Source organism: Bombina bombina, chromosome 5 (genome assembly GCF_027579735.1).
Source record: "Bombina bombina isolate aBomBom1 chromosome 5, aBomBom1.pri, whole genome shotgun sequence".
In the NCBI taxonomy this organism is placed as follows: domain Eukaryota; kingdom Metazoa; phylum Chordata; class Amphibia; order Anura; family Bombinatoridae; genus Bombina; species Bombina bombina.
Window position 1 is genome coordinate 364027168 of NC_069503.1, and position 12903 is coordinate 364040070.

The window sequence follows — 12903 nt, forward strand, 5'->3', positions numbered from 1 at the left end:
GGATACCAGTGCTGTTGGCTACGACGGGGATTCCTTTGTACAGCCAGCTGGTTTGCTGCTAGAATACCAGCCTGCTTCCATAGGCACAACAGAGTGCCTTCACGTTTGTGAGTACCCTGTATCTTGTCTCGCTTGGATATTGTGGTCCTTATTGATCTACACATGTGGCACCTCTGTTTCTGTTTCTGTTACAGTTATCCATCATTTAATTTAAAGGTATAGTGCACTGCTCAGCGCTCCTTCTATACATTTTGGAATTGTGATGGCCTTGCTTTTGGTGCCAAGCCTTAATAGGAGGTATTTAATAGCCATCCTGGACTCCCATTCAGTGCATGGTTCTTCTTGTATGATGTCTAAAGCATTTATGTTCCTGGCCTGCCTCTTTATCTGGAATATGCTATATGTATTATACTCCTGCTTAGATTTTTTTTATTTTTATGGACTGACTTTCTGGCTTCTGAACCTTTGAATAGTACCTGGATCTATGTGCTTGTTTTGCCCTTCCACTCTGATGCCTGGTGTTGGACTGAGCTTCTGGCTGCCTGATCTCTGCGCTATTGGTTCCACACACTAAAACAGGTATCTTAGTTTTTATTTCCTAATATAATAACGAATCCGGTAAGTAGCCAGTGGAGATGGCGAACATAATTACCACCTTATCACAGCAGCTTTCTTCTCTGGCTATGCAAAATTTACGGGCCTCACAGTTAAACCTATAACAGTGAGTGGAGAGTATATAGGCCTAGACCCAACATGTGACTGTTTCCTCAAATATCTCTCATCCTATGGCTTCTGCAGTGGCTGAGAGTCCTATCCTGCCACCTGCTTCCAGTTTACAGCAATCTGTTTTTTGTACTTCAAGTCATATCAAATTTACCTTTGCCAGAGAGGTTAAATGGAAATCATAAACAATTTTTTTCTTTCAAAACAGACAGGCAATTTTTTTTCTGTCAAGCCTAGGACTTACTCAACAGACTTTATTAAGGTATGTACAGCAATTTCTGGGGAACCAAAGAATTGGGCTCATAACTGTGTACAGAGAAATAATGAATAGACGTGCAGCCAAGAACATTTCGTTTCTGACACAATTTTCATTCACAATATTCATGGAAATTAATTTCCCGGAACATTTGATGACTGCACTATTCGGTTTTTGTTTAGTTTAAAACAATAAAAACTGAATTTTTGTTAAACATTTACATTAGTTTTTGTTAAATCAAATATAAAAGTTTAAAAGCTATAGGTGAAAAGTTCACCTGTAGCTACAATACTTACCTTAATGTGCTCTCCAGAGCATGGAGAGCCCATTAAGGTAAGTAATGAACCGTAATATTTTTTTTTAAAGTAAACAAATTAATACTCACGATTTTCGTCAGTATTTTTTAATTTTCTTTTACTTTCATTAGTGCATTCTTCGGATATTCGTTTTGTTAAAACGGAACGAAAATCCCATTTTTGTGACGAATGTCTATTCGTTCAAAAAATTAATGCATATCTAATAATTAAATTCTTAATATATGGGACTCTTTTGTTGCTGCAACGAGTGTTTTATATGATGATCCACATAGACTTTTATCTGCTCAATCTGCTTTGAGAGCTCTACAACAAGGCAAGAGACCTTTAAAGGACTATGTATCTGACTTTCATTGTGTTTCCAGTAACACTGAGTAGAATAAACCAGCACTTCTTGACCAGTTTCACTTAGGTCTCTCTGAGCAACTGAAAGATGAGCTTTCTTAAATTGGTTAATCTATTGATTTAGAAATCATGATCTCCATAGTAGTTCAGATTGATAGATGTCTTTGGGAGAGATAACAGGAGAGACTTGCTTTTCAGGCTTCAGGGTTATCTTGAGTATTTCCTGTTAATCTATTGTCAAGTTCTTCAGCTGTTGAATTATTTCCTTAAGAAGATCTTAAACAGATTGGAGCAATAAAGGTTCATAGCTCATCCTCTGAATGTTCTAAATGGAGAGATTTAAACTTATGCTTTTACTGTGCCCTATGAAACCAAAGAAGAGTTGAAGAGATGGTAATCATGATTCTAGAGCTGTTTTCTTGAATACTACATCCTTTCAAGTGGCTTCTTATTTATCAGGTCCTTAGTTATTGCAGTATACAAGCAAATTTAAAGTGGAGGCTATTATTGACTCAGGCACCAGTGGCTGCTTCATGGATAAACACTTAGCCAGAAATATTGTTTTACTTCTTCAATCAAGAACTTACTTTGTCCAATTGTTTGTTGATGATGGTAGCCCTATAGGTAAATATTCTGTTACTCAAGAGACTTTACCAGTACAGGGAGTACAGAATTATTAGGCAAATGAGTATTTTGACTACATCATCCTCTTTATGCATGTTGTCTTACTCCAAGCTGTATAGGCTCGAAAGCCTACTACCAATTAAGCATATTAGGTGATGTGCATCTCTGTAATGAGAAGGGGTGTGGTCTAATGACATCAACACCCTATATCAGGTGTGCATAATTATTAGGCAACTTCTTTTCCTTTGGCAAAATGGGCCAAAAGAAGGACTTGACAGGCTCAGAAAAGTCAAAAATAGTGAGATATCTTGCAGAGGGATGCAGCACTCTTAAAATTGCAAAGCTTCTGAAGCGTGATCATCCAACAATCAAGCGTTTCATTCAAAATAGTCAACAGGGTCGCAAGAAGCGTGTGGAAAAACCAAGGCGCAAAATAACTGCCCATGAACTGAGAAAAGTCAAGCGTGCAGCTGCCAAGATGCCACTTGCCACCAGTTTGGCCATATTTCAGAGCTGCAACATCACTGGAGTGCCCAAAAGCACAAGGTGTGCAATACTCAGAGACATGGCCAAGGTAAGAAAGGCTGAAAGACGACCACCACTGAACAAGACACACAAGCTGAAACGTCAAGACTGGGCCAAGAAATATCTCAAGACTGATTTTTCTAAGGTTTTATGGACTGATGAAATGAGAGTGAGTCTTGATGGGCCAGATGGATGGGCCCGTGGCTGGATTGGTAAAGGGCAGAGAGCTCCAGTCCGACTCAGACGCCAGCAAGGTGGAGGTGGAGTACTGGTTTGGGCTGGTATCATCAAAGATGAGCATGTGGGGCCTTTTCGGGTTGAGGATGGAGTCAAGCTCAACTCCCAGTCCTACTGCCAGTTTCTGGAAGACACCTTCTTCAAGCAGTGGTACAGGAAGAAGTCTGCATCCTTCAAGAAAAACATGATTTTCATGCAGGACAATGCTCCATCACACGCGTCCAAGTACTCCACAGCGTGGCTGGCAAGAAAGGGTATAAAAGAAGAAAATCTAATGACATGGCCTCCTTGTTCACCTGATCTGAACCCCATTGAGAACCTGTGGTCCATCATCAAATGTGAGATTTACAAGGAGGGAAAACAGTACACCTCTCTGAACAGTGTCTGGGAGGCTGTGGTTGCTGCTGCACGCAATGTTGATGGTGAACAGATCAAAACACTGACAGAATCCATGGATGGCAGGCTTTTGAGTGTCCTTGCATAGAAAGGTGGCTATATTGGTCACTGATTTGTTTTTGTTTTGTTTTTGAATGTCAGAAATGTATATTTGTGAATGTTGAGATGTTATATTGGTTTCACTGGTAAAAATAAATAATTGAAATGGGTATATATTTGTTTTTTGTTAAGTTGCCTAATAATTATGCACAGTAATAGTCACCTGCACACACAGATATCCCCCTAAAATAGCTATAACTAAAAACAAACTAAAAACTACTTCCAAAACTATTCAGCTTTGATATTAATGAGTTTTTTGGGTTCATTGAGAACATGGTTGTTGTTCAATAATAAAATTAATCCTCAAAAATACAACTTGCCTAATAATTCTGCACTCCCCGTATCTGTGTCTTTGGGTACTGGTGATACAGAAACTTTGAAGTTTTATGTTCTGGCATCACCTTTATTTCCTTTGATTTGGGGGCTACACTTGCTGAAATTAAATAATCCTTTAATAAATTGGGAGTTTGGAAGTATTTCCTTTGTTCATTGAAACCTGCTGCTTTTTTGAGCCTCTCTATGAAAAGAAAATTCAGCTGCCCCAGAACACTACATAGGCTACTTTGACGTTTTTGAGAAGAAAGGAGCTCCTAGGCATCCTTACAATTGCCCCATCTATTTGACTCCTAGCACTGCTATTCCTTACGGAATATTTTTTCCTCTGTCTGGTGTAGAATTACAGCATTTGAAGGAGTATATTGAAGAAAATCTTGCTAAGAGTTTATCAGGCCGTCTACTTTTCCTGCTGATGCTGGCATCTTTTTCGTGGAAAAGGAGGCTTAAGGTCTTGTGTGGATTACAGAGCCCTTATTAATATTAAAATTTGCAATTGTCTGCCTTTGATTCCTGAGCTGCTTGACATAATCAGAGGTGCTCAAGTGTTTCAAAAGATTAATTTGAGAGGTGCTTATAATTTGGTCCGAATTAGAGAAGGAGATAGATGGAAGACTGATTTTCATTCCCAGTATGGACAGTTTTAATATTCTAGTTATGCCTTTCAGACTTTATAATGCTCCCTCAACCTTCCGATTACATCTTTAGAGATGCCTTCATGGTGATTTATCTTGATGATATATATTTTTTCTCCATCATTAGAAATTCCTATTTCTCATGTTTGCTCTGTGCTTCTTCCTGCCTTACTCCAGCTGAAGATAATTATGACAATTGGGATAGAGAGCTGCTAGTTATCAAGTGTGCCTTGGAGGAGTGGAGACATTTGTTAGAAGGCACTGTACAACCCAATACTTGTTGACCATCACAATCTGAGTATCTTAGGGCTGCTAAATGTATTCATCTCAGACAAGCTAGATGGGCTTTGTTCTTCTCCAGGTTTAATTTTGTCCTCAACCTTTCATCCTGGATCAATGAAAAAGAAGGCTAATGTTCTGTCCAGTCTTCCTGATGTTTCCCTAGGTCCTGAATCACAGACAGATACTATTACTACAAAGAGGTAATTTTCTCTTAATGCATCTATCCTTGTTGAACTAGATTAAGGCCTGCATGTTTCTTCCTCCTGCTTCTTCTGTTACCTTTTCTGTAGTAGATAGTATTTTTGTATGTTAAAGACAATTGTTTGCGTCCGGCTTACCATGATTTGCCGACTGTAGGGCATGAAGGTATGAAATAACCTGTAGATTTGAATTCCAGTAGGTTTTGGTGGCCTGGCCTGATTGAGGATGAACAGAAATTAATTTTGTCTTATGCTACTTGTGCTAGGATGGAGCATTCTACTCTGGCTCCTGTGGGCCCTCGTCATCCTTTGCCTGTTCCTGATGCTCCTTGAGTTTTGTGTCTTCATGGACTTTATCACAGATCTTCCCTTGGTTTCAATACTATATTTGTGGTGGTTGATTGATTTACCGAGGTCACACATTTTATTCCTGCTACTAGATTACCCTCTGCAAGTGTGACAGCTATCTTATTAATTAAATAAATTATTTCCCTACATGGCCATCCTCAGAATGTGCTGTCTGATAGAGACTCTAAGTGTACCTCCAAATTTTGGAAGTATTTTTGTTCTAGTTTACAGACTTCCAGGTCCTTGTTCTCTGGACATCATCCTCAGTATAATGGCCAGACAGAGAGGACCAATCAAACATTAGAACAATATTTACAATGTTTTTTTCTTATACATTCATGATAATTGGACATGTTTTCTTCCTACTGCAAATAATCATGTTCATCAGTCCATTAAGATGTCACCATTTTTGTGTGAATTATAGCTTTCATCCTGCAGTTTTTTTGGCTCTCCTTGCTTCTTCACAAGCCCCAGATTTTGATCAATGTTTGTCTTTTTTGAACTTTCTGTTGTTTAATGACACATTGCTTTAGGCTCAACAGCAGCAAACTTTTTTTGCAGATAGATCATGTTCTGTTCCTGCTTATGCTTGTGGGGTTTTGGTGTGGCAGTCTACATTGAATTTGAAGTTTTCTTGCCCTTCCAGAAAATTGGGTCTTTGTTTTGTGGACCCTTTTCAGATCTCAAAGATTGATAATTATCTGGCTGTGAAACTTGACCTTCCAATGACTTACAATATTCATCTGGTCTTTCTTGTATCTTAGGTCAAAAAATCTTGTTACTATCCCTTCTTTAATGCGTCTCTCCTCCTCTTCACCTTCCTCTTGATGGTGTGGATGAATTTGAAGTTAATGAGATAATGTTTGATTAAATGGAAGGGTTATGGTCCTGAGGATAATTCATAGAACCTTTGACTAATGTCCATGCTCCAAGACATATTGGACATTTTCAACATCTACATCCTTTTTGTCCTGCTCCTGCATGCGACCTGAGCTCGCGATTGCGGATGGGGCTATGTCATGATCAGTTCCACACTGTGTGTTATGAGGCGCTTGTGGTTTGTCATGCTAAGGGCTGCGTTGCTCGAGTCTATAGGAGGTCCAGGCATGCTAATGTAGTGGGATACTGCTTTAGGAGCCAGGACCTAATCATTTAGTGAGGTTGGCTACCGGAAGCCTTGATGCTCATCCAGGCTTTTACTTAAAGGTATAGTGCACTGTTCAGCCCTCATTTTACTCTTTGCAGTATTTTAAGGACCACTGGTCTTACTTTTGGTGCTAAGCCTGAATAGATGTTACAGTCCATCTTGAACTCCTATTCAATGCTTGGTAATTGTTGTATGATTTTCAAAGCGTTTATGTTCCTGGCCTGTCTCCCAGTTAATGACCCCTGCCAAGTTTCTGGGCTACACCATGGGCCATATTACAAGTGGAGTAGTAATACCTCTGAAAGTAAACTTTTAACGTGGGGAGGTTAGAGATTGTACTACAAGTTGAAAGTAAACAGTTAGCGTGACTTTGGATACCGCAACCACATTAACTTCTACTCCACATAGACTTTAACGGAGCACATTTAAAAAACAAACAAACATTTATTTCTGGTGCACTAACCAGACCGCGTTTAACCAAGTTCGCTAATTCTTAAGGTAGTTTTTTACATTCCAATTTTCTTCATATAGAAGAACATGTTCTTTTTAATTTCTATGATTTTTTTTATAAAATATATATATATACCTATATATCTTTATAAAAATATATAGGTATAAATGTATATATATATATATATATACAGTATCTCATAAATGCGAGTACCAGGGATAGGCACAGACAAAGGCTGTGGCGGACATTTTCCAAAGTACAGACCTTAGTGAAGGACACCAAGGTACATTTGAAATTAAAAACATTATTTTATAGTGCTGGGTGTTATTATACTGGTGCAGATACTGCTGATCCTATAACCAGCCCTCCTCTGGCAATACCCATGAGCCAGTGTCACTACTGTGTCATTATATAGTGCTGGGTGTTATTATACTGATGCAGATACCACTGACCCTATAACCTGCCCTTGTCTGGCTATACGCATGTGCCAGTGTCACTACTGTGTCTTTGTATAGAGCTGGGTGTTATTATACAGATGCAGATACACATCCAGTATTTCACTCAGGCTTTATTAATTCCATAACTTATCACCCAATATCGCTAGCAGTCTCTTGACAAGCCACTAACTTTATTCACACTACACATTTTTTTTTTATTCCTATTATTTAATCAGAAAGAAAAGATATACTAAGGTTGTGGTGGACACTGCAAGGGCTAGTCACGGACACCAATGTCCGTGTACGGACACCTTGCCTATCCCTGGCGAGTACACCCCTCACATTTTTGTAAATATTTTATTATATTTTTTATTATATCTTTTCATGTGACAACACTGAAGAAATAACACTTTGCTACAATGTAAAGTAGTGAGTGTACAAATTTGCTGTCCCCTCAAAATAACTCAACACACAGACATTAAAGGGACATTATACACTCATTTTTTCTTTGCATAAATGTTTTGTAGATTATCTATTTATATAGCCCATAAAGGTTTTTGTTTTTTTAAATGTATAGGTTTGCTTATTTTTAAATAACATTGCTCTGATTTTAAGACTCCTAGCCAAGCCCTAAAGGTTTATGTGAATACCATCAGCTACCTTCTCCAGCTTACGCCTGTTTGTGTAAAGGATATTTTCATATGCAAAAGAAGGGGGAGTGTCTTGTTTTCCACTTGCAGTGGGCTTTCCAGTTACCTTTTCAACAGAGCTAAACTGAGAGCGTCTAAGTAAGTTTTTAAACAGTTTTATACTGGATTTTTATATCAGTATCTGTGCATCTTATTCTTTATAGTAGTGTCTATTACATGCAGTTATATGAAAATGAGTGTATACTGTCCCTTTAATGTCTAAACCATTGGCAACAAAAGTTAGTACATTCCTAAGTGGAAATGTCCAAATTGGGCCCAATTAGCCATTTTCCCTCTGCTGTGTCATGTGACTTGTTAGTGTTACAAGGTCTCAGGTGTGAATGGGGAGCAGGTGTGTTAAATTTGTTGTTATCGCTCTTACACTTTCTCATTCTAGTCACTGGAAGTTCACCATGGCACCTCATGGCAAAGAACTCTCTGAGGATCTGAAAAAAACAATTGTTGCTCTACATAAAGATGGCCTAGGCTATAAGAAGATTGCCAAGACCCTGAAACTGAGCTGCAGCACGGTGGGCAAGACCATACAGTGGTTTCATAGGACAGGTTCCACTCAGAACAGGCCTTGCCATGGTCGACCAAAGAAGTTGAGTGCACATGCTCAGTGTCATATCCAGAGGTTGTCTTTGGGAAATAGAGATATGAGTGCTGCCAGCATTTCTGCAGAGGTTGAAGGGGTGGGGGGTCAGCCTGCGAGTGCTCAGACCATATGCCGCACACTGCATCAAATTGGTCTGCATGGCTGTCGTCCCAGAAGGAAGCCTCTTCTAAAGATGATGCACAAGAAAGCCTGCAAACAGTTTGCTGAAGACAAGCAGACTAAGGACATGGATTACTGGAACCATGTCCTGTGGTTCGATGAGACTAAGATACATTTATTTGGATCAGATGGTGTCAAGAGTGTGTGGCGGCAACCAGGTGAGAAGTACAAAGACAAGTGTGTCTTGCCTACAGTCAAGCATGGTGGTGGGAGTGTCATGGTCTGGGCCTGCATGAGTTCTGCCGGCACTGGGGTGCTACAGTTCATTGAGGGAACCATGAATGCCAACATGTACTGTGACATACTGAAGCAGAGCATGATCCCCACTTTCGGAGACTGGGCCACAGGACAGTATTCCAACATGATAACGACCCCTAACACACCTCCAAGATGACCACTGCCTTGGTGATAGACTGGCCAAGTATGTCTCCAGACTTAAACCCTATTGAGCATCTGTGGGGCATCCTCAAATGGAAGGTGGGGGAGCGAAAGGTCTCTAACATCCACCTGCTCTGAGATGTCGTCATGGAGGAGTGGAAGAGGACTCCAGTGGCAACCTTTGAAGCTCTGGTAACTCCATGCCCAAAAGGATTAAGGCAGTGCTGGAAAATAGTGGTGGCCACACAAAAAATTGACACTTTGGGCCCAATTTGGACATTTCCACTTAGGGGTGTACTCACTTTTGTTGCCAACGGTCTAGACATTGATGACTGTGTGTTGAGTTATTTTGAGGGGAAAACAAATTTGCACTGTTATACAGGCTGTACACTCACCACTTTACAGTGTAGCAAAGTATAATTTCTTCAGTGTTGTCACATGAAAAGTTATAATAAAATATTTACAAAAATGCGAGGGGTGTACTCACTTTTGTGAGATACTATATATATATATTGTATATATAATATATATTAATATATATATAAAGACAGAAGATAAATGAACCAGTAGAAAGAATCCACTGAATCACTCCTAGGCGCTCACTGTCAAATAAAAGCTATGCCACAAGGTATATACTCTATACCCAGCACCTCATAAAAAATTCCAGCAAGATGTATCCAGCTGCCAAACCCCAAATGGCAGAGGAGACCTATCACTCCTCAATAAAGAAATACAAATAGAAAGAGGCAGGGTGGCGCAGAAAACTCAAACTAGAAAAAACAATAAATAAAATACAATACAATTTGCAGTAAAATATTATAGCAATATATAGTAAAATAAAATAATATAATGTGATACAAATGCCTATTAGCTGTAAAAATCCTAAACGATCAGAAGCACATCAAATATGGAGAGCACAGTCTTCAGGCGTTAGTCCCCTATTAGATGTACACTTACTTGAATGAACCTCAATCACATGAGGTAAGAATGTAGCACTTTCATAATAGAGTAAGGCACTTCCTGTAGAAAAGATAGAACGATCAACTGGATCTCCCAGAGTGTAGACTTCTGTATCTTGGAATATGGATAGTAGAATCCTCCAAATGTCCTCGTACATGTCATATACCATAAACCTTTGAACCCTAATAATGTTTTTGTTAATATTTATAAGAATATTTTTTTTATTAGATAGTGTATATTTAAGTGTAACTGTCTATTTTAATGTGTTTGATGCACATTTTCTTTACCCCTTTAAAATTTACGCAAGGCTTTCAGTTGTATTAACCCAACAAATACATATTTTGATTTTACTCAACAATGCACGTTTACTTTCAACTTGTAATATGTGCCCGCGCCGACGATAGCACACCACTTGTAACCTAGCCCTATATGTGTAATACCACTGCTGAGATATTTGTTTTACAGATGGACTTCTGTTTTCTGAACCTTGGAATTGTAACGGAATCTATGTGCTTGTTTTGCCCTTCTACTCTGATGCCTGGTGTTGGACTGAACCTCTGCCTTTGACCCCGTGCTTGTTCTTAGGCAATTCTACTAAACTATCTTTAATAAGGACCTGCCTGATATCTGCATTACTCGTTCCAGCCACTAAAACAAATAACAAACGGCTAGATTACGAGTTGTGCGTTAGGGTAAAAAAGCAGTGTTACAAGGTCCTAACGCTGCTTTTTTATGCCCACTGGTATTACGAGTCTTGAAGGTTTAGGGTCACCGCACACTTCTTTGGCCTTACCGCAAAACGACTTACGTCAACTTTGTAAAGTCTTTTTTCTATAGGACTTCCATAGCGCCGGTATTACGAGTCTGTCCTGGGAGGCCAAAAAGTGAGCGGTACACCCTACCCTGTCAAGATCCCTAACACATTTAAAAGTCAGTAGTTAAGAATTTTAAGGTACAACGCCGTAACATAAAACTCATAACTAAAGTGATAAAAAGTACACTAACACCCATAAACTACCTATTAACCCCTAAACCGAGGCCCTCCCGCATCGCAAACACTATAATAAATTTTTTTAACCCCTAATCTGCCGCTCTGGACAACGCCGCCACCTACATTATATTTATGAACCCCTAATCTGCCGCCCCCAACATCGCCAACACCTACATTATTTTTATTAACCCCTAATCTGCTGCCCCCAATGTCGTCGCAGCCTACCTACACTTTTTAAAGGGACAGTCTAGGCCAAAATAAACTTTCATGATTCAGATAGAGCATGTAATTTTAAACAATTTTCCAATTTACTTTATCACCAATTTTGCTTTGTTCTCTTGGTATTCTTAGTTGAAAGCTTAACCTAGGAGGTTCATATGCTAATTTCTTAGACCTTGAAGCCCACCTCTTTCAGATTGCATTTTAACAGTTTTTCACCACTAGAGGGTGTTAGTTCACATATTTCATATAGATAACACTGTGCTCGTGCACGTGAAGTAATCTGGGAGCAGGCAATGATTGGCTAGACTGCAAGTCTGTCAAAAGAACTGAAAAAGGGGGCAGTTTGCAGAGGCTTAGATACAAGATAATCACAGAGGTTAAAAGTATATTATTATAACTGTGTTGGTTATGCAAAACTGGGAAATGGGTAATAAAAGGATTATCTATCTTTTAAAACAATAAAAATTCTGGTGTAGACTGTCCCTTTAACCACTAATCTTCCGCCCCCAACATCGCCGCCACTATGATAAGTATATTAACCCCTTAACAGCAGCACTCCCGCCTCGCAAACATTAGTTAAATATTATTAACCCCTAATCTGCCATCCCTAACATCGCCGCCACCTACCTACATTTATTAACCCCTAATCTGCCACCCCCAACGTCGCCGTCACTATATTAAATGTATTAAACCCTAAACCTAAGTCTAACCCTAAACCTAACACCCACTAACTAATAATTTAAATAAATCTAAATAAATATTCCTATCATTAACTAAATAATTCCTATTGAAAACTAAATACTTACCTATAAAATAAACCCTAAGATAGCTACAATATAACTAACTAGTACTAAAGCCCGTGTACACGGGCCATTTTTTTCAGAACAGCGGTCCCACCCCTTGCTCTCTCCCCCCTTTCTTTTGCTCTCTCTTCCCCCCTCTCTTTTGCTTTCTTTCCCCCCTCTCTTTTGCTTTCTCTCCCCCCTCTCCTTTGTTCTCTCTCTCCCCTCTTTTGCTCTCTCTCTCCCCTCTTTTGCTCTCTCTCTCCCCTCTTTGGCTCTCTCCATCCCCTCTTTGGCTCTCTCCATCCTTTCTTTTACTCTCTCTCCCCCCTCTTTGGCTCTCCCCCCCCCTCTTTGGCTCTCCCCCCCTCTTTGGCTCCCCCCCCCTCTTTGGCTCCCCCCCCCCTCTTTGGCTCTCTCCCCTCTTTTGCTCTCTCTCCTCTTTGGCTCTCTCTCTCCCCTCTTTGCCCCCCCCCCTTTGGCTCTCTCTCTCCCCTCTTTGCCCCCCCCCCCCTTTGGCTCTCTCTCCCCCCTCTTTGGCTCCCCCCCCCCTCTTTGGCTCTCTCCCCTCTTTTGCTCTCTCTCCTCTTTGGCTCTCTCTCTCCCCTCTTTGCCCCCCCCCCCCTTTGGCTCTCTCTCCCCCCTCTTTGGCTCTCTCTCCCCCCTCTTTGGCTCTCTCTCCTCTTTGGCTCTCTCTCTCCCCCCTCTTTGGCTCTCCCCTCCCCTTTGGCTCCCGCCTCCCCTTTGGCTC